The sequence below is a fragment of the Triticum aestivum genome, chromosome 6D (assembly GCF_018294505.1).
Source record: "Triticum aestivum cultivar Chinese Spring chromosome 6D, IWGSC CS RefSeq v2.1, whole genome shotgun sequence".
In the NCBI taxonomy this organism is placed as follows: domain Eukaryota; kingdom Viridiplantae; phylum Streptophyta; class Magnoliopsida; order Poales; family Poaceae; genus Triticum; species Triticum aestivum.
This window is the reverse complement of record NC_057811.1, coordinates 100,197,322-100,202,156: the sequence shown is the minus strand read 5'-3', so window position 1 is coordinate 100,202,156 and position 4,835 is coordinate 100,197,322. Positions and strand designations below refer to the sequence as shown.

Here is a 4,835-nt window from a genome sequence, read left to right as displayed (position 1 = left end):
CGACCGAGACCTAGTCACACCCATTTTCTTATGTCAGAAGATCCCCTTTTCTTTCTTTTGTGTCTCTTTGAGATCAAGAATTTTTTCCTGAGATTATTTTAGATTGAAAAATGGTGAAGAAGACGAGATCTTCTATATCTAAATAGCTAGCCCCACTAACATATTTCTCTCAACATGCAAGCATGCCACATCATCAAGCAACATGCATGGCAAAAGGCCCACCACAACATGCATTCATGCACAGGAAAATGTCCACCTCATGCAAACATAAATGAGATATTTAATAAATATTTTACAATATATTAATCAAACACAATAAAGCATATGGATTTGCAATTTTAGTTTTTGTATTATTACTATTCACGTTCATACAAATCAAATATCATCGAGATATATTGCAAATATTCCCGCAACAACGTGTGGGATATCATCTAGTTACAATAATCAGGGCCGACAGCAGTACTGCATGCGAAGCCATGGTGCTGGGCCATTAAAAAACCCTGGACCTGCTACTTTTTAATTATTTGGGCCTGGGAGACCCAAAAACACGGTGCTGAGCCGTTTAAAAGCCCTGGAGCTGCTACTTTTTGTTGCGCCTGGGAGACCCAAACAGCACGGTGGCACAAGCAGGCCGGGAGAGCTATATGTCGCCTTAAGCAAGATGAAAGCTACACTTGCCCTGAAGTCTGAAGAGACTAGCTCTAGCGCGCGAGACTGGGTCAGCCCGTTTTTCGTTTTTTTTTTTCGTGAGACAAACGCTTCGCAGGTTCGTTTGTACGTTCTGGTCATGGCTTTCGCTGTTTATTTGCTGCGGACGTTTCTTTGTTTCACTTTGTTAGTTTTCCAGTTTCTTTGTTTCTTCGCCGGTTTTCTTTGAATTTTCCTTTTCTTTTTGTCGGTTTCTTAATTTTTTTATATATTTTTATTGTCTTTTCTTTACTTGATTTAATATCATTTTCTTCATTTCTTCACGGTTCTTACTGGTTTTCTTTGTTTTTCGTGGGTTTATTCCGTTTTTGTGTTTTCGTCAGTTTTTCTCGGTTTTCACTAGGCTTTATTTCTTTTCTTATGTCTTTTCCCTGGTTTTCCTTGTTTTTTTTCTTGTTTCTTTGTTTCCTACACCTCTTTCAGTTTTTCTCAGTTTTCAGCACACACTCAACATTTTTCGTATGCATTGGAAAAATTTATTATATACAGGTTTAATATTTTTTAATACATGATTAACATTTTGAAATCTTATATTTTCATGATTTCTACTTTTTTCCGTACATATTGTACATTCTTCGTATGTATCAAGTACCTTTTCCTAATATAGGTTTAATATTTTTCAAATACAAGTTTTACATTTTCGAATACATGTTGAACATTTTTCTACAGATTTTTAAAAAATTGAATGCTTGATGAACAGTTTTTAAATACATGATTAACATATTTTTAATATATGGTCAACAGTTTTCTATACACATTTAACATTATTTTTCAACTGCTTGATTAACATTTTTCAAGGACAAGACTAACATTTTTAATACATCGTCAACATTTTTTCTAGACACATTGAACATTTTTAAATGGTTTATTAACATTTACTCTACACACATTTAAAATTTTCAAATGGTTGATTAACATTTTTAAATATTGTTTAACATTTATTTCGAATGCCTGATTAGTTTTTCGAAAATACATGATCGACCTCTTTCACACACATTGCATATCTTTTTTATTCATTTTTCATATATCCGGCCAACTTTTTTTATATACATTTAAAAAAATTCAAATGCGTGTTAGCATTTTCCAAAACATTATGTAAAATACATTTCTTTGTTTTCATCGGTTTCTTCAATTTCCTTATATCCTGAAAAAGAGAAGGCATGCTCTCAGAAAATATTAGATTCACCGAGTTTTTTATTGTTCTTTTACTTTATTTATCATTGTTTTCTTCATTTTTCATGGTTCTTACTGGTTTTCTTTATTTTTTTAGGGATTAGTGGTTTTCGTTTTTCTCATGGGGTTTTACCCTTTTTTTTGTTTCGTCAGTTTTCATGATTTTTTCTCGGTTTTCACTGGGCTTTTTCTTTTCTTATGTTTTTTTGTTTCTTTCTCGATTTTCTTCGTTTTTTCTTGTTAGTTTGTCTCCTACCTTTTTTTTTTCAGCTTTTCTTAGTTTTCGGCATACACTCAACATTTTTTGTATACATCGGAAACATTTATTATACATAGTTTGAATATTTTTTAATACATGATTAATTGTTTTTACATGGCATGATTAATGTTTTTTGAAATCATATACTTTCATGATGTCTACTTTTTTCCTGTACACATTGTACATTCTTGGTATGTATCAAGTACTCCCTAATTCCCAAAATATAAGGCGCCTCTTGACTTTTTCTGGTCTTCATTGCACAACTCTGACTATGATTTTCACACATAGTATGTCCATAAAATCAATATACAGACACACGAAATAAAATTATTTTGCAAGACAAATATGACAATGCCATTTATACATGTTCAAACTATGCACTTTGATATATATTAGTGGTAAAAGTCGTGCATCAAAGACCATGCAAAGTCAATCGCACCTTATATCAAGTACATTTTCTCTATACAAGTTTTATATTTTTCAAAAAACAAGTTAAACATTTTTTAATTCATGGGAAACATTTTATACCGATTTTCAAAATTCAAATGCTTGATCAATAGTTTTCAAATGCAGGAATAACATTTTTTTTATATATTCTCAAAAAAAGTTCTATACACATTTAACATTATTTTTCAAATGCTTGGCTAACATTTTTAATATATAGTCAACATTTTTCCTATACAAATTTAACATTTTTAAAATGTTTTGTCAACATTTTTCAAATGCAAACATAACATTTTTTTATTATATCTTCAATATTTATTCTATACACATTTAACATATTGAAATGATGATTGATTAATATTTTTCAGAAAGATTGTTTAACATTTATTTGGAATGCCTGATTAATTTTTTTAAAATACATGATCGACCTTTTTCACACACATGGCATATCTTTTTTACACATTTTTCATATAACTGGTCAACATTTTTTATACACATTTAAACATTTTTTGACTGCATGGTTAACATTTTCCAAAACATTATTTAAAGTTCCTTTCCTTTCTTTTCCATCGGTTTCTTCAATTTCTTTATATTTTTTATTACTTTACTTATCATTGTTTTCTTCAGGTTTTGATGGTTCTTAGTGGGTTTCTTTGTTTTTCATGGGTTTCTTCCGTTTTTGTGTTTTCGCCAGTCTCCGTCATTTTTTCTCAGTTTTCACTGTTTTTTTCCTTTTCGTATGTTTCATTTCTTTCCCGGTTTTCTTCGGTTTTTTGCTGTTTCTTTGTTTCATACTTTTTTTTTCACCTTTTCTCATTTTCCAGCACACACTCAATATTTTTGTATACATAAAAAACATTTATTATATACAGGTTTAATTTTTAATACACAATTAATATTTTTTTGAAATCTTATATTTTTATGATGTCTACTTTTTTCCGTACACATTGTACATTATTGGTATTTATGAAGTACATTTTTCTAATATATGTTTAATATATTTTAAATACAAGTTTACATTTTTTAAATACATGGTTGACATTTTTTACAGATTTTTCAAGAATTCAATTGTTTGATCAACCTTTTTCAAATACAGAATTAACCTTTGTTAATATATGGTCAACATTTCTTGTATACACATTTAGCATTATTTTTCAAATGCTTGATTAATATTTTTCACGTACAAGACTACATTTTTTAGTACATAGTAACATGTTTTATACATGCATTGAGCATTTTCAAAATACTTTATCAACATTTTTCAAATGCAAGATTAACATTTTTTATTAAATGGTCAACATTTATTCTATACACATTTAAAATTTCAAATGATTGATTGACATTTTTAAAATACTTGTTCAACATTTATTTAGAATGCTTGATTACATTTTTTAAAATACATGAACAAACTTTTTCACACACATTGCATTTCTTTTTTATTGATTTTTCATATACCTGGTCAACATTTTTTATACACATTTAAACATTTTTCAAATTCATGATTAACATTTTCCAAAACATTATGTAAAGTACATTTGTCGTACTATATATGTGTTTAATTCTTGAAGTGTAAACAAAAGTAAAAAAGGAAAAGAAATTAAAAAATAAACAACAAAATAGGTTGTGGCCTCCAGCAAATTTGGGCCAGCCCATCTTGCACTGCCCTTTTGTGAGGGTTCCCTGGGTCTCACTATAAGCAAAACATACGGGCTCCCCAAGTAGGCTGGTTGCTCAAAGTTAAACGCAAACTCATCGTTCTTACCTAAAAGAGAAAAAAAATCCCTACTTGGTTTAGTACCACTTCGTCTACGAGAAGTGAAGGAGGCAGATGATGGCAACTATAAAACAAAACACAAGACATCGTTTCAAAACATATCTTTCTCGGCCTTTTGGCTAAGATCAAGTGTAGTATCTGTTTTTATTCGTTTAATATCTAATGTGTGGGCCATGTGCCCACAACGATATTAAATTTATTGTGGCTTGCCATTGGGGCCCTTGTGTGCCGCCTAGGCGTTGCACTATTGCCTAGGTCTAGCGCACCCCAACCAAATTAAATTCAAACTTTTGAATCCATAGATTTTGAATCAAGTTTGTTTTCTTTCGGACCTTGAAATCTTAGAGACATGAAGGGAGAGGGAAAAGGCAAGTTTGTGGTGGGTCTGAGGCTAAGTTGGCGATTTCTCGGACGTCCAAACTCCCCTAAAGCCCTCTCCTCCAAACCCCTAGTTTGAGGACAATATGTATGATTTCA

At 30.7% G+C, this 4,835-nt stretch overlaps 1 pseudogene; it reads left to right on the top strand.

Annotated features, from left to right (window-relative positions):
- The first annotated feature begins 4,456 nt into the window (after positions 1 to 4,456).
- LOC123146467 (uncharacterized) lies at positions 4,457 to 4,629 on the top strand (annotated as a pseudogene).
- The last annotated feature ends 206 nt before the right edge of the window (positions 4,630 to 4,835 follow it).